A 24,061-nucleotide genomic window follows, 5' to 3' on the forward strand; every position below is an offset into this window, starting at 1 on the left:
TGGGAATTCTTGAATTTGGGGTTATCTGTGCAACCACTCCCAAAGCTGATGCTACCCTTCTTGGCTAGATGGCTAGATACCAGTGCCTAGGGAATTAAAAATTTACCCTTCTCCCCACAGGAATTAGAAGTGACAAACAAGTGTTCATGAACTACTCTTTAGACCAAGTGAACATGAACATGTCTACCTTGGCCATGTGCTTCCTCAGGAACTCTCTCACCACAACAGATATTACCATGTCTTGGGATGGGGAAATCCACTATCAGTTAGGTCTCTAGTTCCTGAGATGCTCAAAAAAAGATAACAGAAAGGCAGAAAATACCCAAGAACTTGTGGGAGAGGGAGTCCCTTCTAAGGTCAATTGGGTAAGCACATGAAGATCACCATGTGATTCTGTCTCAAGTCACCATTAACTGTTCCTAGGGAGAGGGAACCAGATTACCCTCAAGAGCCTATGTCTGCTCTACTATAAAGCTGGTATGTTTTCTGAAGATGAGAAAGAAGTCCAAATGGGCAAAGAAGAGAGAAAGGGCTGACTTGGGCTTACAAGTGACTTTTTTTTTGTTACTATGAGAGAGTGTGGCTCCTCCAACAAGTATCCATCCCCCTGAATCTCAGCCTATCATCTTGAGCTTCCTGTGTCCTATCAGCAAGGTGAACAAGACATGTTCTTCACCTTCCTTCCTTCTCACATTTACTTTAAAGGTGGATGGGATACACAGCTATTTAGTAGTAGAATCAGAATAAGAGTTCAGGTCTCTGTCTAGTATTCATTCCACAATACCATGTTTTCAGAATGCAAAAGTGGGTTTCATTCATTTTACCTCTGGAACTGGTAAAAAAGAGTGTGTGTATAAGTTAACATTCCTTCTTTATTTGTAAGGTTATAAATATATAAATATAAGGTTATAAATCCTGCTGGTAATATATATATATATATATAAAATATATAAATTTATATAAAGTCAACAACCTTGGGATATTCTGAATCTAATTGGTGTGTAAGGTTACTTATTCCTTCCTAATCATAACAATTTTTCTTCTATTTACCTTTATTGATGTGTACTTTACACTTGCTTTTGGAAAATTAAGATTCCATGTCTTCATACAAGTTGTCAATTGTGCCATCTTGCTTCATTTCACACAAAAACACATCAATGGGTCCTTTTGTGCTTTTAATATGTACCGTTATAGAGTCCTATCAAAAGATACATAAAATACAAGCATGGATGAGGGTTCCATTAACCATATTTATTCCATTCACTAAGACAAACAATCTTTGTAGGAAATCTTCACAAGTGTTTTTATTTTAATTCTTTCCATTGTATTAGATGCTCGATTTTATGAGAAAAACTGAATGTAGGCTGAAAAATAACTAGCTGTTTTATATACAAATTACAGCTAAGTTAGTATATTAGTCAGGGTATGAGATGGAAGGGTAGCTATTCATGTTGAAAGGAATTGCAGCCAGTCTAACTATGGTAAAAGTTTACTTGCCCTGAATAACCCTCAGGTGATCAGTAGAACTGATAAGTACACTATAAAAATATGCATACATAAATGTACAAAAAATAAATGTTATCATTAGCACTGATAAATGTAGACAGATTTCATGAACGTAAGCTATTAAAATGGAGATGAAAACAGCAGCCCTCTCTACCTTGTAGGGTTGTAAAGTATTCACTAAATCTTAAAGCCTTATATAATCATGAAAGTTGATAATTATGACATGAAACAATATAATAGTATTCTTGCTTTGGAAATGGCAAAGCACTATGGAAGTACGTTATTATTAAAATGGGGATGACAAGGCCTTCCCTGCTTATCTCTCCAGTTTGTGAGGAAAGTGCTTTCTAAACATCAAAGTACTAAAAAAATGTGAGGATAATTATTACATGAGATAATTGATTTGATAACACTGTTGCTTTGAAAACTAAAAGGCACTACTTAAAACATAAAGTGATATTATTATTATTATAATGAGTATGGCCAGACATGTTGGCAAACACCTGTTAATTCTTGCTATTTAGGGAGCCTGAGGCAGATGGATTGCTTGGACTTGGGAATTCTGAGGTGCAGTAGGGCCAGAGATAATTGGGTGTCTCAAATAAGTTTGGCACCAAGATGGTGGGCCCCTGAGTGTAGCCCAGGTCAAAAAGGAGCAAATCAAAGCTTCCATGCTGGTCTGCAATGGAATCAAGCCCTTGAGTGGCCGCTACATTTCCAGCCTGAGTGAGATAGGGAAACCCAGTCTCAAAAACAAAATAAAATTAATTAAAATTAAATGAGTATGACATCACCTACTTCATAAGGTTGTTGTAAATAAAATGCTTTTCTTAAGGAGGAAAGTGCTTTGATAAAAGTGCTAAAGAAATGGGAGATAGGATTTTGTGACATTATAAAATGTTATGAGAGATAGCATAGGATGATCAGGGTTCAAGTCCCACTTCTGACACACAAAAGCTGTATGAATGATGACAAAAGATTTAATCTCTCTGTGCCCCAGGAAGCTCTCTAAAACTCTGAAGTGTGAGAAGATGCTGATCTGCACTTGGCAGAAAAAGTTCCTTACAAAAATAAAACCAGAGGTCCAGTAAAAAATAAAATACAATAAAATGATACAATCTTCAGGAGATTAAGGCACTTTGGGCCATTCACCTGGACAGGCCATCTCTCTAACTGACTTCAAAGACTCATGATTTCACTGGTGTGCTATACTTTCTCTTCTTACACAGATCATAACCCCTTTATGACTCAACAGACAGTCTCCACCGCTGTGGCTAGAGAATGAATCATCCTGCGGCCAGTCCTCCAGCGATCAATCAATCCACATTTAGCAAGGCTGATTTTCATATGATAGATGTACAGTACATACCTGAGTCTATAGTTGAAAGCGTGATAAGACCTGCCAGGGCTTGTGTGTAATCTCTGACAATCTAGGATCACCTTTACCTCACAATAAAGAATCAGAGAAGAATACCTTTCTTTTACTCAGTTTGAAAATTTTAAAACAAACAAGAGGAAAAGACCAATTTATAACCTGGTTGTATCATGTGATGACCCTATGGAATGAATTACTTTCTAGGGAAATAAGAACACAGCATAATAATCAATACTCAGAGAAAGCCTGAAAAAGTGAACTAATAATGATGCATCTTTCCTAGGTTCAGATTTTTATGTTATAGTACTTTTAAAATGAGTTTAATTTACTTAGCTGGTGGGCATATGTGGGCAATCAGTTAAGGTCTTCCGTAAACATATTTCTTAAGTGAAAGATGACACAGTGCCAGAAACCCATTTAGACTAGAGAATGTGCTGCGATTTCTCTTATATGCTAATATTTTTTAACAGTAAAGTTATAAACAAATGTAAATGGATACTTACTTCTTTGGGAGGTGGAACATTCAATTTGGTTTCTTCTGGAGCTTTGACTGCAATAACAATCTGCTCGTGGAAGGCCTGAAGGCTATGAATATCTTCACAGGTCACATAAGCGAGCATACATTCTTAGTCAAGGACTCTAAATTCAGAAGATAAATGTTTCATAGTACAAAGCACTTTTTTATTTATATGAACTAAATAGCATAAACTATGAAATTACTCAGTAAGCTATTATTTCTTTTAATTGAAGCTGGCTTTTTAAAAAGACATTATAAGGGGTGGAGCCAAGACGGCAGCTGGAAAGCAGGGAATTGCCTAAAGCTCTCCCCCAGGTCCCTCCAAACACCTATAAAAATGGCTCTGAACAAATTCTAGAACTGCAGAACCCACGAAATAGCAGAGGGAAGCAGGGCTCCAGCCCAGGACAGCCTAGATGGTTACTGGGTAAGGTCTATTGCATGGAATTGGGAGCGGAATGGAGCAGAGCCCAGCGTGGGCTGCACCTGGACCAACCAGACAGGGAGCCAGGCAGAACAGGCCATAGCACCCTGAACCAGTGAGCTGTGGCAGTTACCAGATCTCTCAACCCACAAACACCAAAGACACCAGAGCAAGTTAGTGGGAAAAGCTACTGGGACAGAGTGAAAGGAGTTCAAGGTTGGGCCACTGCCCCGGAGGTGGCAGAGGTGATGCAGCTCTGAGGCTGCTTCTAGAGCTCCAGCTGCAGTTGCTTCCAGCCCCAGGCCCACCTGGTGGGAGAAATTAAGCAGTGGATTAGAGCGGGAGTGCAGCGCTTGCTTGGATCTGAGTCACAGTCCAGGTTGGCAGCTCTTGGGAGAGGAGGGGCACTGCTGTGGCAGAGCTTGCTATGTAGAAATAGCTCTGAAAACAACAGCTCAGCCCCTCGAGCTTGGGACAAAGTACTCTATACTCTACAAGCAGTCATAACCCAATGAAAAACTCAAGGGTCAAGTAGATGGCTGGAAATATGAACAGGCAGCAAAAACGATTTCAGATTCAGACTCAGATTCTGGAATCTTTCTTTGGTGACAAAGAAGAGCAAAGCATAAAGCCAGAAGAAGCCAACAAAGTCAAAGAGCCTACGTCAAAAGCCTCCAAGAAAAACATGAATTGGTCTCAGGCCATGGAAGAGCTCAAAAAGGATTTGGAAAAGCAAGTTAGAGAAGTAGAGGAAAAATTGGGAAGAAAAATGAGAGTGATGCAAGACAACCTTGAAAAACAAGTCAATGAATGGCTAAAGGAGACCCAAAAAAATACTGAAGAAAATAACACCTTAAAAAATAGACTCACCCAAATGGCAAAAGAGCTCCAAAAAGCCAATGAGGAGAAGAATTCTTTGAAAGGCAGAATTACCCAAATGGAAAAGGAGGTCCAAAAGACCACTGAAGAAAATACCACCTTACAAATTACATTGGAAGCTAGTGACTTGATGAGAAATCAAGATGTTATAAAACAGAACCAAAGGAATGAAAAAATGGAAGACAATGTGAAGTATCTCATTGGAAAAACCACTGACCTGGAAAATAGATCCAGGAGAGACAATTTAAAAATTATTGGACTACCTGAAAACCATTATCAAAAAAGAACCTAGACATCATCTTTCAAGAAATTATCAAGCAAAACTGGCCTGATATTCTAGAATCAGAGAGTAAAATAGAAATTGAAAGAATCCACCAATCGCCTCCTCAAAAAGATCCCCAAAAGAAAACTCCTAGCAATATTGCTGCCAAATTCCAGAGCTCCCAGGTCAAGGAGAAAATACTGCAAGCAGCCAGAAAGAAACAATTTTAATGTTGTGGAAACACAATCAGGATAACACAAGATCTAGCAGCTTCCACATTAAGGGATCAAAGGGCTTGGAATATGATATTCTGGAGGTCAAAAGAGCTAGGATTAAAACCAAGAATCACCTACCCAGCAAAACTGAGTATAATGCTCCAAGGCAAAATATGGACTTTCAATAATATAGAGGACTTTCAAGCTTTCTCAGTGAAAAGACTAGAGCTAAATAGAAAATTTGACTTTCCAACACAAGAATCAAAAGAAGCATGAAAAGGTAAACAAGAAAGAGAAATTATAAGGGACTTACTAAAGTTGAACTGTTTTGTTTACATTCCTACATAGAAAGATGATATGTGTAATTCATGAGTCCTCAGTATTAGGGTAGATGAAGGGAATATACATAGATGATATCTAAAAAAAATAAAATCAAATTAAAGGATGAGACAGAAATATATTGAGAGAGGGAAAAATGGAGAGATAGAATGGGGTAAATTATCTCGCATGAAAGTGGCAAGAAAAAGCAGTTGTGTTGGAAGGGAAGAGGGGGCAGGTGAGGGGGAATGAATGAATCTTGCTCTCATCAGATTTGACTTGAGGAGGGAATAACATACACACTCAATTGGGTATCTTAGCCCACAGGAAAGAAGTAGGAAGGGGATAAAAAAGGGGGGACAATAGAAGGAGGGCAGATGGGGGAGGAGGTAATCAAAAGGAAATACTTTCAAAAAGGGACAGCGTCAAGGGAGAAAATTGAATAAAGGGGGACAGGATAGGAGGGAGCAAAATATAGTTAGTCTTTCACAACATGAGTATTGTGGAAGGGTTTTGCATAATGATACACATGTGGCCTATGTTGAATTGCTTGCCTTCTTAGGGAAGGTAGGTGAGGAGGGAAGAGGGGAGATAATTTGGAACTCAAAGTTTTAAAAGCAGATGTTCAAAAAAAAGCTGTTTTTACATGCAACTGGGGAGTAAGATATACAAGCAATGGGGCACAGAAATCTATCTTGCCCTACAAGAAAGTAAGGAGAAAGGGGATGGGGAGAAGTGGGATGACAGAAGGGAGGGCTGACTGGGGAATGGGGCAATCAGAATATATGCCATCTTGGAGTGGGGGGGAGGGTAGAAACAGGGAGAAAATTTGTAATTCAAAATCTTGTGGAAATCAATGCTGAAAACTAAAAATATTAAATAAAAAAATAAAATTAAAAAAAAGACATTATAAGTCAATCAGTCCATTTTTAATTGCTTACTGCAGCTACAGATGTTGTATGTTGTCATTAATTTTATTTAATCTAAATTTTGGTACTGGTTAACTAAAAGTGTTAAAATAAGTGAAGAAAAGGGAATTGCTTCTACTACAGCATGTTAAATATTGAGATAGAAGAAAAATACAGTACTTTCTATCAGGCTATCAAAATATCTTATACACGTTAAACTCCACAAGTGATTTCATGTTGCTTGGGCAAAGGGTGAGATGTTTACAGATACCTCCTATTTTATTTTCTCAATCAAGGAGAATGTGTCTTCGGAATAAAAGTGTAAAACATGATTAAAAGGTAACATAAATTTAAATTGGTAAGGGGATAGAGAGTAGTAGTCAGTCTAAATGAAGGCTTTCCAGTCAAGATGAAAGATGATAAGTTGAGGATTTACAGGGAGCCACTGATTTAAAAAAAATTAAGACAGTCAAACAAAAAAGAAACCTTGAAGAGAAGAAATGCTGAAAATAAAAATTAACCACAAAAGAAAATGAATAAAGAGATGAAGAAAGCCAACCAAAAAGTGTTAGTAAAGACAGTAACTTCAGGATTACTCATATATCAGAAAAATTTGAAAAACCAAAGAACTCAAGCACAGTGTTTTGGGAAATCATCAAAGAAAGCTTTCCTGAAAAAAACAAGCTTACATACAAATAGAAGACAATCTATCGAATAGAAACAGAACCACAAAGGTGAAGATTCCAAAATTCAACCCTCTTAGATCCAGCACTGTAATGACAAAGAAAAAGTACTGGTCAATAGACAAAAATATCAACCGATGTATGTGAACTGTATAGCCATTTCCCAAGGAAGTAAAAGGACTATCTAGGAAATTAGAATACAATATACAAAACTAAGATGCATGAACCCAGAAGTATTTATCCTAGAAAACTCAATATTGGATATGTGAGGTGAGGGGAAGTGAGGAGTTGAGGTTGATTCCAAAATTGTAGAGCCAGATAATGAGAAAGATGGTGGTGCCTGTGTCAAATATAAGGAAGTCAGGAAGAAGGCTGGGAAAAGATAGTGAGTTACGTTTTGGACATGTTGAGTTTTAGATGTCTGTAGGACATCCAATTTGAAATGTCTAAGGGACATTCTGGAAAATGGGACTGGAAATGCAGAGAGAGACTGCGATTGGATATTTAGTTCTAGGAGTCATTTGCACAGAGATCATTAAACCTATGGGAGCTGATGAGGTTACAGAGAAGGAGTGCAGAGAGAGAAGATAAGAACCAGAACAAATTACTGGGAAATATACAGTTGGGAGTGTATGATACAGATGAAGAGCCAACAAAAGACACTGACATGGAGCAGTTAAATAAATAAGCAGGAGAACCAGGTTGTGTCACAAAAAACCAGAGAGAAGACAGCACCCAGAATAAGATAGTCAAGGGTATCAAATGCAGCAGAGAGGTCAAGAAGCCGAAGGGCTGAGGAAAGACCATCAGATTTGTCGATTTAAGATATTGCTGGTAACTCTGGAGAGAGCAGTTTCATTTGAGTGAGGTCAGAAGCCAGATTTCAAAGGGTTAAGGAATGAGTAAGAAGAGAAGTGGGGACAACTGAGTAGAGAAAGTTTTTTCCTAGGAATTTGGTTGAGAAAGGGAGGAGTAATAAAGGATGATAGCTTGAGGGAATGGCAGGGTCTAGTGAAGTTTGTTAAGGATGGCGGAAATTTAGGCATTTATGAAGGCAAGTTGACGTTTAGAGAATGAAAGAGTGGGGATGATTAAGGTTGCAATCTACTGGAGAAAATGGGAGGGGGTGGGATCAAAGGCACATACACAGGAGCCAGCCTTGGCAAGGGCCATCTCACCGTCAGAAAGTAGGGGAAAAGAAGAAAGAAAGGAATGATGTCACAGGGTTTTGAGATCTAAAGGTGGAGGCTGACTGAGTAAATCAAATCATCCTACCTTACCTAAAGCAAGTGATGAGATACTATGTTCTGAGTGAGAGGGAAAAGTCTTTACTGCTTACTAAGTATGAACAAGACCTGAATACCCTCCTTTGTGATACAAGTGTAACAAGAATTCTGTTCTAAGTGGGTGAGACTGTGGCACCTGAATAAAACTATCAGGCTAGTTGGAGAGACAGCTGCTTCCAAGTAGGAACTGTTTGAGGGAGAAGAGGCTAGACAAAAGCACATTTGTCTTGTGAGCTTTTGAATATATGGAGAATTTTGGTCTTCCTAACTTCCCATCTGCTCTAGAGGGGAATCCTCAGCACAGCTGATAGCAATGTCTGCACTGGGAGTCAGGGAAGATTGATGATTCCAACAAAAATACTACCAGTGGCTGTGAGTTACTACTTTTCCATATATATTCTGTAAGCTCAATATTTTCCCTGGACTTTATATATAACAGTTGGTTAGCATATTACACACTTTGGGGGTGATGCTTTGAACCTTAGTATACTGCCTTAGTAAATACCCCTCTCTAAAAGTTAATTAAGTCTAAGTGATATTAACTGATCATCATGGTGGGAAGCATCCTGGTGGAGGCTTGTGAGCTAGCATTAGAAAACACACCCTTCAACCACTCAGGACTATGCTGAGAATCTGAGGCAACAGGTAGCCAACAAGTTCTGGGGACCAAACCTGCCAGTGCACATGGCGGCTGGGACAGAGCACATGCTATAAGGATAAAGAGAACCTGAAAAAGGACACTCATTGGATTGTGAGCTTCTTGAATGTAGAGACAGTCTTTGTTTTTAATTTGTATTTGTATCCCCAGTACTTAGCACAGGGCCTGGCATACAGAAGGTGCTTAATAAATATTTATTGACTAGCTGACTCATGCCAAATGGTCTTATTTTTTTCTTAGTAAAATTGACACCAGGCCCTTGACTGAGAGAATGCGAGGGAGATGGATGTAAGGTTTGAAAAGAGAAGGTTTGGAAAAGCTTTGGCGGGAAATAAGATAGGATATAAATTATGGTGGAATAACAGGATTGCCATAAGGCCACAAGAGCCCAATTGAAGTTGGATAACATGAATTTATAACTACTTTAGTCTGCAATGATTGCACGGTTTCCTCCAGTTTTGTTCAGCAGTTCACTTCTAATCCTTAGAGTTGTCTACAGGTATTTTGAAGTTAAATGAGTTGTTCAGCCATAAAAGTACTGTACATTAAGGTCAGAACTTTAAATCAAGTTGCCTGATCCCGGCTAACTCTCCATTCACAATGCTACACTGCCTAACTTAAAAAAATCACAGAAAGGGCGGAGCCAAGATGGCGGCTGGTAAGCACGGACTAGAGTGAGCTCCGTACCCGAGTCCCTCCAAAAACCTATAAAAAATGGCTCTGAACCAATTCTAGAACGGCAGAACCCACAGAACAGCAGAGGGAAGCAGGGCTCCAGCCCAGGACAGCCTGGATGGTCTCTGGGTGAGGTCTATCCCACACGGAGCTCGGAGCTGGGAGCTGGGAGCTGGGAACGGAGTGGTGCAGAGCCCAGCCTGAGCGGCGTGGACGATCCAGACCAGAAGCCGGGCGGAGGGGGCCCTGGCGCCCTGAATATGTGAGCTGCGGCAGTTACCAGACCCCCTCGACCCACAAACACCAAAGACTGCTGAGAAGGTTAGTGGGAAAAGCTGCGGGAGTGGAAGGAGTTCACGGTTCGGCTTCCAGCCCCGGGGGCGGCGGAGGTGGGGCAGCTACAGCTGTTGTTACTTCCGGCTCCAGGCCCACCTGGTGGGAGGAATTAAGTGGCGGATCAGAGCAGGAGTGCAACAACCTGCTGAAGATCTAAGCCCAGTCTGGACTGGGGGTCCTTGGGGAAGGAGGAGTGTGGCTCTGACAGAGCTGGCACCTCCCCCCCCAAATGTAGAACATAGAACTCGTTAGTCTACAAGCAGTCATACCCCACTAAAAAACTCAAGGGTCAAGTTAGTTGGTTGGGAATATGGCCAGGCAGCGAAAACGCGCCCAGATTCAGTCTCCGACTTTGGATTCTTTCTTTGGTGACAAAGAAGACCAAAACATACAGCCTAAAGAAGACAACAAAGTCATAGAGCCTACAACCAAAGCCTCCAAGAAAAACATGAACTGGCCCCAGGCCATAGAAGAACTCAAAAAGGATTTGGAAAAGCAAGTTAGAGAAGTAGAGGAAAAATTGGGAAGAGAAATGAGAAGGATGCGAGAAAACCATGAAAAACAAGTCAATGACTTGCTAAAAGAGACCCAAAAAAATACTGAAAAATACACTGAAGAAAACAACACCTTAAAAAACAGACTAACTCAAATGGCAAAAGAGCTCCAAAAAGCCAATGAGGAGAAGAATGCCTTGAAAGGCAGAATTAGCCAAATGGAAAAGGAGGTCCAAAAGACCACTGAAGAAAATACTACTTTAAAAATTAGATTGGAGCAAGTGGAAGCTAGTGACTTTATGAGAAATCAGGATATTATAAAACAGAACCAGAGGAATGAAAAAATGGAAGACAATGTGAAATATCTCCTTGGAAAAACCACTGACCTGGAAAATAGATCCAGGAGAGATAATTTAAAAATTATTGGACTACCTGAAAGCCATGATCAAAAAAAGAGCCTAGATACCATCTTTCAGGAAATTATCAAGGAGAACTGCCCTGATATTCTAGAGCCACAGGGCAAAATAGAAATTGAAAGAATCCATCGATCACCTCCTCAAATAGATCCCAAAAAGAAATCTCCTAGGAATATTGTTGCCAAATTCCAGAGCTCCCAGATCAAGGAGAAAATACTGCAAGCAGCCAGAAAGAAACAATTTGAGTATTGTGGAAACCCAATCAGAATAACCCAAGATCTGGCAGCTTCTACATTAAGAGATCGAAGGGCTTGGAATGCGATATTCCGGAGGTCAATGGAGCTAGGATTAAAACCTAGAATCACCTACCCAGCAAAACTGAGTATCATGTTCCAAGGCAAAATATGGAGTTTCAATAAAATAGAGGACTTTCAAGCTTTCTCAGTGAAAAGACCAGAACTGAATAGAAAATCTGACTTTCAAACACAAGAATCAAGAGAAGCATGAAAAGGTAATCAAGAAACGGAAATTGCAAGGGACTTACTAAAGTTGAACTGTTTTGTTTACATTCCTACATGGAAAGATGATGAGTATGATTCATGAGACCTCAGTATTAGGGTAGTTGAAGGGAATATCCATATATATATATATGTATATATATGTTTATGTATATATATATAAGTGAATGTGTATGTATGTATGTATCTATGTGTATATGTATGTATGTGTATGTATGTGTATATATATATGTGTGTGTTTATATATATATATATATATGTAAAAGAGAGAGAGCAGACACAGGGTGAGTTGAAGATGAAGGGAAGATATCTAAAAGAAATAAAATGAAATTAAGGGATGAGAGAGTAACATACTGAGAGAGGGAGATAGGGAGAGATAGAATGGGGTAGATTATCTCGCATAAAGGTGGCGAGAGGAAGCAGTTCTATGGGAGGAGGGGAGAGGGCAGGTGAGGGGGGAATGAGTGAACCTTGCTCTCATCAGATTTGGCCTGAGGGGGAATACCATACATACTCAGTTGGGTATCTTACCCCACAGGAAAGAAGAGGGAGAAAGATAAAAAAAAAAAATAAAAGGTGGGGGGATGATGGAGGGGAGGGCAGATGGGGGTGGAGGTAATCAAAACAAACACTTTGGAAAGGGGACAGGGTCAAGGGAGAAAATTCAATAAAGCGGGATGGGTTGGGAAGGAGCAAAATGTAGTTAGCCTTTCACAACATGAGTATTGTGGAAGGGTTATACATAATAATACATGTGTGGCCTAGGTTGAATTGCTCAACTTCTTAGGGAGGGTGGGTGGGAAGGGAAGAGGGAAGAGAATTTGGAACTCAAAGTTTTAAAATCAGATGTTCAAAAACAAAAAAAGTTTTTGTATGCAACTAAAAAATAAGATACACAGGCAATGGGGCGTAGAAATTTATCTTGCCCTACAAGAAAGGAAGGGAAAAGGGGATGAGAGGGGAGGGGGGTGATAGAGGGGAGGGCTGACTGGGGAACAGGGCAACCAGAATATAAGCCATCTTGGAGTGGGGGGGAGGGTAGAAATGGGGAGAAAATTTGTAATTCAAAATGTTGTGAAAATCAATGCTGAAAACCAAATATGTTAAATAAATAAATTGCATTTAAAAAATCACAGAAATCCAAAATTTAGTCAAGTCTTTCCAGGGCAGACTAATATTCATCCCAGTTCAATTTCTGTATTTTAGCTCAGAGTCACTCCTAAATTATGTAAGTATCATTTGAGGAACAGGACTTTTGGAGGCAGCTGTGGTGGAATGAAAACAGCACAGGATTTGGAATCAAAAAGATTGGAATGAAATCTATTACTACATAAATGAGTCAACTGGCCATCCTGAACTTCAGTTTCATTATCTGTAAAATCAGAATCTTGGACTCTAAGGCTCCTTACAACTCAAAATTTTTTGATTAGGTTTGGAACAGCAAGTGATTATGGTCAGTAGAGCAGGTGACTGGGGTAGGAAACTAAGTGCACGAAGGTACTGAGGGGCAAGAGAGAACAGAAAGATTGTGGAAATCAAAGATACTTTGACTTCTCTGCCATTTTCCCTAAAGTCCTCATGGCACTACTGTGCTCCGAATAACAACGACAACAAACAATCAACACTTCGTGCCAGGCACTGTACTAAGCACTCTACGATTATCTTATTGGGTCCTCACAACAACCCTGAGAGGGAGGTGTTAGCCTTTTGGCACACATACTATAAATTGCTGGTGTTTCGTGCTTAATAGAGAATGAATTTGGAGGTGTCAGTATTACCAATTCAGTCCAGTCTCTCCAATTCAATCCAGTGTCTCATCTAACCCTTTCCCCTCTCCTGGCTGGGGCAGGTGAAGGAAAGAGTAAAGAAATCAATGAAGCCCACCACATAAATTAGAACAGCAAGAAAGGAGAGTCAAAGGAGCAAGCGAGAATGCTGTTTTGGTAATCTTAGCAGAGAAATGATAACGACCTCTAAAATGAAAATTGGCAACTGTAATTGCTAAGATGCTGTGAATAAGCTCTGAAAAAAATCATAGAAAAGGAAGAGGTGCCATGGGATTTTCAGAAGGACAAATTAAAAACCAGAAGATCACAGAGTACCAAAGTACAGAGTTAGTAAGGTTGGCCCTGATTCCAGGCAAAATTCAGAATGAATCAAGAAAAGCAAGAACATTTAATAATGAACATTTAGAAAAGGAAGCATGTGTTCAAGCTAGACCAAGTTCATTTCTTTAGTACTTAGGTTTTAGAAAAGTATCTGACAAAGTTTCCCATGTTCTTATAACCAGGATAGAGATGTGGGTTAGATGACAGTACTGTTAGGCACATTTGGAACTGATTGAATTACTGGGCCCCAAAGTAATTATTAGCATCTTGATATAAACTTGAAAGGAAGTCTCCGATGAAGTGTGCCAAGGATCTATCCTTGGCTCTTGGCTATTCAGCATTTTTTGTGGATAAAGCCATGAAGCCGTTCTTGCCAAATTTGTAGATTTATGAAGAATGACAGAGTCAAGATCCAAACAGACCTGCGAACACTAGAGTGATGAACTGAATATTAAATATTATCCTAGGCACCATTAAAAGGGCACAGTGGCCAAAGGATGTAATATTTCTGATAAACTTGCCCTGATCAGACCATGTCTGAGGTATTCCAGTTCAGGGAACCATATTTTAAGTAAAGCATTGACAAGCTGGTGTGTATCCAGAGGAGCAAGGCCAGGATGGTAAGAAGACTAGAGACCAATGATTAATAGAAGGAAATGGAGATGTGGATGCTGAAGAATGGGAGACTTAGGAGGAATATGATAGCTAACTTCAATTATATTAAGGATCATCTTGTGGGAAAGGAATAAAACCTTTTCCTATTTGGCCCTAGAAAGCAGAATTGGGGAGCAGAGGATAGAAATTGCAAACAGGAAGATTTTGGCTCAATGTAAGGCTAAAACTCTTTGACTTGTGATTAAAGATGTCCAGATTTGGAAAGGATTGCCTTGGGATGTTCTGGGTTCCCTTAATTTGATTTTTTAATGGAGGCTAATCAGTTTAAAGTGCTACTGATTCTTTCTCTGCTATGGTTTTTTTTTTAATTTACCTCATCCTTTCATTGGTAATAGCCCCTGTTATTCTAATTCTGAATCACAGAATTAGGATCTCAAGGGATGGGATATACTTCAGGGATCATCCAGGATAGTAACCAGGCATGGATTTACTTTGTATAGAATTCATGTTTGTATAGAATATATGTTCATATTTTCCCCCAACAGAACAAAATGTAAGGCCCCTGAGGACAAAAATTTTTTTTTTTTTGTCTCTGTATACCCTGTAACCGGCACAGAGACTAGCACATGACAGGTGCTTAATAAATGCTGGTTGAATGAATGAAAGAGTGTTCATTTGATTTATTTCTAATGACAAGGAAATATAAACAGATTATCTATCCAATGATTGGAAAGTAAATTATGACATATTAATAGATACAATATCATAAAAAGAGAAATATGAGTAGAGAGTAATATGGTAAGATCCACATAAAGTACTGCAAAGCAAAATTAGCTCTAACAGAATTGTATATACATTGACTAAATCCACAGTTTAAAACCATCTTTAGAACTTCTATCAATACAATGACAAAGCAGAATTCCAAGGGACTGAAGATGAAGCACACTACTGCCTCAAAGAAAGGCAACAGATCCAAACTACAGAATGAAACTTATATTTGTGGGCATGGTTAATGAGACAATTTGTTTCACTTGAATTATGCATTTTGAGGGTTTTTAAAATTCTGTTTCCCAATAATTATGTATTCCCCTACCCCTACCTTGCTTCTTCACCAAGTGGGAAAATAAGGAAAAGCCTAATGAAGCATATTTGTTATATTTTCTTATTCTTCTTGTGGTTAAGGGAAGGGAGGAGTGGGGGGCGGGGGCTGTTTTAAAAAACAATAAATCCAGAGAGCCAACATATTTTTGTTAGTTTCATGTTACTTTGTTTGGTTCTACTGTCTTAAATACTAACATGCTGGGGTGGGGGGTAGGGGGGGTTGTTTGATTTTCTGGTCTAGACCTATGATTTAATTATCATAAAGAGTTTTCAGTGGGAAAAATCACTCTACCAAAGCAGAACAGCAGCTCTTTTAGAACTTGTGGTCTTACAATTAATTGTTTAAAGCTCTTAGAGATTGAGTGACTTTTTATGAATACCCAGCCAGTTTACGTCAGGAGAATTTCTGACTTATTTTGTATGCTTATTCGGTTGTCTTTTTTGATAACTAGACGTTACAATAAACATTTTTAAAACAAACCAATAAATAAGGCTCTAGTCCTAGATACATTTAATCCCAGGGTACTAAAAGAAACTACTTTCAGGAAGTTTTGAGGAACTACGGAGAATAAAAGAGGAGCTATACTTATTAAAACAGCATTAGATGTGGAATCAGAGGAGATCTGCGTTTGAACCACACTACAGCTATTTACTACCTTGGACTTCCTCTCATTGGAACAGATGATCTCTTGGGTCCCTTCAAGCTTTAAATCCTACGATCTTCAAGTGGGAAAGCGTTCTTCAGATTTTCAAGGGGAAACGTTAGATTTTGCTACTTATTAACTGGGGACTCTGATATCCAGCACCTACATAGTGCCTGGCACATAGTAAGCGCTCAATAAATGTTAATTGACAGACAGATTATTAACTAACTTGAATCCACCCATGGCAAAATTCTGGCATGAATTAGGGCATGAGCACTTAGAAAACTAGCAAAAGTTCACTAACAATTTGAGCCAAAATAGCTTCATTTTCTTTCTTTGTTTTTAAATAGGGTTACTGAACTGGTTAATCAGGGAAATGTCATGTTTTAAAAAGGTTATGGGTAGTCCTGTGGACAAGATGAACAAACATGAACTAGATGATTATAACACTAGATAAATCCATAGACAGATGAATGACTTTAAAAATTAATAGAGAGTAATCAGAAGGAGTTGTCTCTGGTGGCCTCAACCACCTCTTTTCAGTATTTTTATTATTGACTAGGTGGAAAACATTGACAGCATTCTTCCCAAATGGGCAGATAAAACAAAGTTGAGAATAGACTGGATGCCAAAAAATTCTGAGATGTTCAAAGGGCTGGACTGACCAGAAGCAAATTTAATAGGAATAAGTGAAAATAAATGTAAAAATATAACATACTGTACTTAGGTTCAAAAAAAAAATCCAAGTAACTACCAGATTGGGGAAATCTGATATACCAGCAACTCATGTAAAATATTAGACAGACGGGCTTGAGTTGACTTCCAATTAAATACAAGTCAACAGAATAACTGTCCAAAAAAAGCAACCTATATTAAAGGCTGCACAGTCATCCAAACATGAGAAATACTCTGTGCTGGTTACACCATACCTGGAGTATCATTCTCAATGCTAGTGCCGTAAGTAAATGAAGGGAGGGAGCTCCTCACAAACATTCTTCATAATGTAGCCAAAGAAAGCCCAGGATGTAATCATAACATGTTAATGAAATGTTTAGTTCTAAAAGAATAAAAGATATGACTCCTTTATGAAATGTCTCATACTTTTTTGCTTGAATCAAGCTTCACAGAGTGTGGCCCCTGGAAAAGAGAAATGAGTCAGGCTATGGAGAACAGCAGACTCTAAGAACCCAGCTTGGCAACCCACTTTTCCCACCCCACTAGCAAAGATGCTGCACCTAAAGGAAGCTGGACGAGGAAATTACGAAGAGAGAGAGGACTTCCAGGCCCTGAAGTACTAATACTTGTGAGTTATTTTTGCAACATATGTATCCTACACACACACACACACACAGACACACAGACACACACACAGACACACACACACACACACAGACACACACACACACACACACGCCTCCCCACTACCACTGCAAAGCCCTGCCAAAATCAGAGCACAGCAGCTGATAACTTTCTCACTTGCCTTAATGATCACTTCATACCCTAAGTTTGAGTCCACTCTTCCTATGGGTGCTGTCTATTTGTGGGAGAATGCACCCCAGGTTTATAAGAGACAAATCACAAGCCTGGAAGAGGGGTTTGATGCAGCAGAGATGGGAGAACTTCAATTGTCCAGACGGGAACTGGAGCTCTCTCTCAGCTAAAAGTGGAGCAGCTTATAACTTCCCAACCTGCTTTAATGATCATTTCGTTCCTCAAAAGGTAGAGGAACCAACAAGGGCAAATGGTTTTCTAGATCAGATTCTCACTAACGAGGAGGAACTGGCTGTTGGGAGTGGCCATGACGGGAAACTAAAGGAGAAGTGACCACTTGACCCTAGAGATTACGATAGAGAAGGAAAGGAAATCTGAGCATAGTCTTGATATGAACTCTAAATTTGGGAAAAGCATATTCCAAAAGGTTCAGAGGATTCCATGCAATAAAGTGCTTCATGAGAAAACTGCCCAGGAGAGATAGAAGATGTTCAAGAATAAAATTCTGAAGACACAAAAAGAAACTATTCCAAGGAGGAGGAAAAAAAGGATTTGTTTGAAGGAACTAATGTGGATGCACAAGGATCACACTGATCAACTTTGATTTTTAAAAAGAAATGTACAGAAGAAAACAGCAAAACCAGGTAACGGAAAAAATAAATATGAGCACATGGTATAGTACTGGAAGGATAGCGTCAGGAATTATAAAAGTCAGAGCAAGCTGAGGCTATCAAAGGAAGCTAAGGACAATAAAGACTTTGATTTGGTTTTATTTTTTGGCTATATAGGAAGAAAAAGGAGGATCAAAAAAGGAATACGACCTTTGCTTGGAATAGATCTGACAGTGATAACTGACAACACAGGGAAGACAGAGATGCTCAATTATTACTTTGTTTCTGTTTTTTCTGGGAAGGAGAGTGATACTTACAATGGAAATGACAACAAAAATGACTGCCACAGAGTTACTGCCCTAGACAAGTGAGAGCACGTCGCTGCCCCTGATGAATTCAAGTCACATGGCCCAGATGAACTACATCCTGAGGTTCTGAAAGACATGATTAGTTAGCCACTATCAGTAGACTGAAGAAGAGATGTACCACAAGATTGGAGAAGGGTAAATGTAGTCCTGATTCACAATAAAGGGAAGAGAATGGAGCTGGAAAACTATAAGCCAGTGAAGCTGACTTTCATGACTGGGAAAATTAAAGGACAGAACATTTGACACATGTTTAATGAAGATCTAGAAAAGAAAGTGGTGATAACAAAGAAGCAGTGTGGCTCCATCAAGAGTTGATCATGCCAGAGTAACCTCATTTCCCTTTTAGGCAGGATTTTTTTTGGTTTGGTTATATCAGCAGTAGCCGAATTAATTTTATTATATCATTAGAGTAAAGTAAAACACCTAAAATTATATCAAAGAATCTTAGAAGGGGGGGGCACAGTCAAGATGGCAGCTGGAAAGCAGGAACTTGCATGGGCTCCCCACCCAGATCCCTCTAAACACCTATAAAAATGGCTCTGAACAAATTCTAGAGCTGCAGAACGCACAAAATAGCAGAGGGAAGCAGGGCTCCAGCCCAGGACAGCCTGGATGGGCACTGGGAAGGGTCTATCGCACAGAGAGGGGAGCGGAACAGAGCAGAGCCCAGCATGGGCTGCGCCAGGCCCAACTAGACCAGGAGCCAGGCAGCATAGGTGTAGGACCCGGAATCAGTGAGCTGTGGCAGTTACCAGACTTCTCAACCCACAAACACCAAAGACAACAGAGAAGGTTAGTGGGGAAAACTGCAGGGACCGAGTGAAAGGAGTTCACGGTTGGCCACCAGCCCTGGGGTGGCGGAGGTGGTGAAGCTCTGGGGCTGCTGACAGCTGCAGTTGCTTCTGGCCCAAGGCCCACACTGTGGGAGGAATTAAGCAGCAGATCAGAGCGGGAGTGCAGAGCCTGCTTGGATCTGAGTCATGGTCCAGGTTGGCAGTTCTTGGAGGAGGAGGAGTGCTGCTGTGGCAGAACTTGCTGTGTAGAAGTAGCTCTAAAAACAGCAGAACAAGGCCCCTAAAGCTTGGGACGAAGTACTCTCTACAAGCAATCATACCTTTCCAAAAACCTTAAGGGTCAAGTAGTTGGCTGGGAACATGGCCAGGCAGCGAAAACAGACCCAGATTCAGAATCAGACTTTGGAATCTTTCTTTGGTGACAAAGAAGATCAAAACATACAGAAGAAGTCGACAAAGTCAAAAAGCCTACATCAAAAGCCTCCAAGAAAAACATGAATTGGTCTCAGGCCAGGGAAGAGCTCAAAAAGGATTTGGAAGAGCAAGTAAGAGAAGTAGAGGAAAAATTGGGAAGAGAAATGAGAGTGATACAGGAAAACTATGAAAAACAAGTCAACAATTTACCAAAAGAGACCCCCTAAGAATACTGAAGAAAATAACACCTTAACCCAAATGGCAAAAGGGCTCCAAAAAGCCAATGAGGAAAAGAATGCCTTGAAAGGCAGAATTACCCAGATGGAAAAGGAGGTCCAAAAGACCACTGAAGAAAATACCACCTTACAAATTACATTGGAGGAGGTGGAAGCTAGTGACTTTATGAGAAATCAAGATATTATAAAACAGAACTAAAGGAATGAAAAAATGGAAGACAATGTGACATATTTCGTTGGAAAAACCACTAACCTGGAGAACAGATCCAGGAGAGATAATTTAAAAATTACTGGACTACCTGAAAACCATGATCAAAAAAGAACCTAAACATCATTTTTCGAGAAATTATCAAGGAAAACTGCCCTGATATACTAAAATCAGAGGGTAAAATAGAAATTGAAAGAATCCACCAAGCCACCCACCAATCACAAAAAAGATCCCAAAAAGAAAACTCCTAGGAATATTGTCACCAAATTCCAGAGTTTCCAGGCCAAGGAGAAAATACTCCAAGCAGCCAGAATGAAACAATTTGAGTATTGTGGAAACACAATCAGGATAACACAAGATCTAGCAGCTTCTACATTAAGGGATCAAAGGGCTTGGAATATGATATTTCAGGTGTCAAAGGAGTTGGGATTGAAACCAAGAACCACTTACCTAGCAAAACTGAGTATCATGCTCTAAGGCAAAATATGGATTTTCAATAAAATAGAGGACTTTCAAGCTTTCTCAGTGAAAAGTCCAGAGCTGAATAGAAAATTTGACTTTCAAGCAGAAGAATCAAGAGAAGCATGAAAAGGTAAACAAGAAAGAGAAATCATAAGGGACTCACTAAAGTTGAACTGTTTTGTTTACATTCCTACATGGAAAGATGATGTGTGTAATTCATGAGACCTTTCTCAGTATTAGGATAGTTGAAGGGAATATACATATACATAGACAGAGGGCTGTAATATCAACCAAGCTGGGACTTTTTGGGAATGAAAAGCACCCTGACCTTCAGAGCAAATACAATCAAATTACAAACAGACCCAATACAATTCATAGTTACCAAGAGAACCATCAATATCTGAGTTCAGCCAGAAGACCCTTACAGGGGCTGCCCCAAGTCCCTCACCCCCAGGAGGGAGAGCCTTAAGCAAATAGCTCTGTTCTCCCTTTTTATACAGTTTCAGATGTCATCAAATGTCATCTGAGCAACCAGAACTTAAGCTCCTATGATTGGCTCTGGTCTTAAAGGCACCTCCCCTTAGGACCCTGAGGCTTTACGCCCACATGGCTTAGCATCTATTAATTAGGGGTCTGGAGAAAACTTAGAAGGAAAGATCTAATCAGACCTCCCTTAGTTGGCCCCACCTGGGGCCCCACCTTAGTTATCAATTCACACCCACATAGGCTTAGCACCTAATAGGGGTTTGGGCCTGGGGCTTAGCACCTAGTAAGACTCAATAAAAGACACTTAATTAATCATTTTAAAACAGTAACAAAGTTTCATTTTGGGAAATTTTTAAATTGCCCTTTAAAACTGAACTAAAATCTGTTTCCCTGTAAAAACTCCCCATTTGTATTAGTTTTTCATTCTAAATTTACACAGTGTATGTGAGTGAGATGGTAAGGTTGGGAAAAGCTCTAAAAAAGCAAAAAAAAAAAGGCAAAACCCTTTGAGTCATGATTTAATCTGAAGTTTTACTTCTTCAACTGTTAAAATAATGAATCCCATTTATTATTAAACAAATAAAAAGAACTCCAAAATGTTGACCTTAATATCCCAAATAAATGGCTTTAGAAGCAGATATAAAATTTAATAGCAAAAGGTGGCAGCTAGCTGGCACAGTGTGTAGAGCACCAGACTTGGAGTCAGGAGGACCTGAGTTCAAATCCGACCTCAGGCACTTGACACACTTACTGGCTGTGGGACCTTGGGCAAGTCACTTAACCCCAATTGCCCTGCCTTCCCCTTTGCAACCAAAAAAATAACAAAAATTTTAAAAAATTGATAGTAAAGGATATTTCGCATTTTCTTTGTCATCTGCTAATTCAAATAATTGGTAAGCACAGATTTTATTTAATTCATCCAACGTTTCTTCCATTGCTGATAAATTAGAAAGTTCATCCCTTAGCTTCTTTTGCTGCGCTATCTTTCCATCAATACTGCTCAGGTCAGATCCTCTTTTAAAAAGTTGAATATGAAAAACAGAACACAGTAACATATAGAGAATGAAAGAATAAAACTTTTCATCCAGGTTACTATACAATATTTACAATAGTAGAAATTAACACTTCCACCAGTACTTGTCAAAATCTTTACTTTTTGTACAGATCAGTATAGGGTGTGGGGGTGGGGTGGGTGTATAAACACTGACATAGCAACAATCCATATCAAAGCAACTAAGCACTTTAAAGTTTCATATACAAAATGTAGGCATCTATTATTTATCTATTAAAACAAATTTGATTCATAGCGAATTTTTCCACTGACTTACACAATAAAATGAGTCATGCCTTTACATAAAAATAATCTCTCAATAAACTAAGCTGAAAATTCTATATTTAAACTTTTGGAACTAAAATTTAGCTGAAGACTTAAATAAGGTTCTTATATTCTAGGTTTGCTAATCATACTGTCGTAGTCATTCGAGTATACTGCTCCTTCCTCCATGTTCAGTGCATAATGTTGGTGATCATTCTTAGCATTTTACTTTTTAGAAATGGAGATCAATCATCCGGCCATCATCCAAATATTTTATAAGTGCTAAGTGAATATCACTGTGCTAGAATCTGAGGAAAATAACAAAGATAAACATTTAGTGAACTGAACCACAGAAGTATATTTAACCCAGAATGTGTATGAATTATGGTAATGATAATACTATAGCTACCCACTGTTTTCAATGGGAAAATTTGAGCTCAGTTCCACTAGAAGTTCCAAATGCCAAGAACAGATCTTCTGGTACTCCCCCACCATCATGCAGCTCAAGCTTGTAGATCTTTTCCCTATACTTCGGGTCTTTACCCGAAGGCTGAAATGCTGTTTGCTGGGTATATTGTAGAGAAGACTCTTGTTCGGTTATCAGTTGGGAAGATGGCCTCTAAACTCCCTTCCAACTTTGAGATTCTGTGAATTAATCTATTTATCATATCTATACGATGCTATGTATTAGGAAGATCAAGATAAAAAAAAGTGCTTAGGAAACAAAGACCACAATCCCTGCCCTCAAGGACATACACAAAGAAAGGTACACAAAAATTATAACGAAACACAAGTTCACAACAAGGACGTACACAAAAATTATAACGAAACATAACAAGTTCACAACAGAGGTACAAAATGCTGTAAAATTTTTGAGAAGAAAAATATTTTTGATTGATGGGGTTGAAGGAAGACTTCATGAAAGACATAACATTTGATCTACATCCAGTATGGGATTCTTAACCTTTTTTGTGTCCTAGACCCCTCTGGCAATCTGCTAGAGCCTATGGACCCCTTCTCAGAATAATGCTTTTAAATACATAGGATATAATACACAGGATTACAAAGGAAACCAACTATATGGATATAAGTGTATCAAAATATTTTTAAATAAGTTCACAGACTTCAGGATAGAAACCCTGGTTCCTAGGTACAGTTTGGTGGGAGTACAGAATATGTGAAGAAGAGAAGGATGAAATGAGAGAGAGATTTTGGTACAGTGGAATGGCTTGGGAATCACAAAATCTGAGTTCAAGATTTATAAGTCATTTTAACTCTGAGCCTCAATGTCTTCATCTCTAAGAGAGGAATAACAATTTTTGAAACACTCACCTCACAGAGTTGTGAGCAAAGTGCTTTTAAGACCATAAAGTAACGTGGAAATGTGTACTAATATCATTCTTGTTGTTGTTATTCAATACGAGAAGCTTGCAGACTGACGATTAAGGGCATTTAATGCCAAGCTAAAGAGCTGGCAACAGGGAACCACAGAAGGTTTTTGAATTAGGCAAGTGACATAATCAAATATGCATGAAGATAATTAATCATCCCCTCATTTTAGAGACAAGGGACCCTAGAAGATTAGGCAATTTATCTATAATCACAAGTTGTGATAGAGCCAGGACTTCCCCCTATTCTCTTAATGATACTTCTAAAAAAACCTTTTTTTGTTTCTTTGTCTCTGGCTGGCTGCATTTCCATTCAGGCTTTTAGCCTTTCAAACCTGTTCTCCAAAAGT

General features: G+C 39.1%; 1 pseudogene; it reads right to left on the bottom strand.

The window, feature by feature from the left end:
* Window positions 1-357: 357 nt before the first annotated feature.
* The window catches only part of LOC118842532, a 34,480-nt pseudogene continuing 10,776 nt past the window's right edge, over window positions 358-24,061 (bottom strand).

The sequence above is a fragment of the Trichosurus vulpecula genome, chromosome 3 (genome assembly GCF_011100635.1).
Source record: "Trichosurus vulpecula isolate mTriVul1 chromosome 3, mTriVul1.pri, whole genome shotgun sequence".
Taxonomy (NCBI): Eukaryota; Metazoa; Chordata; class Mammalia; order Diprotodontia; family Phalangeridae; genus Trichosurus; species Trichosurus vulpecula.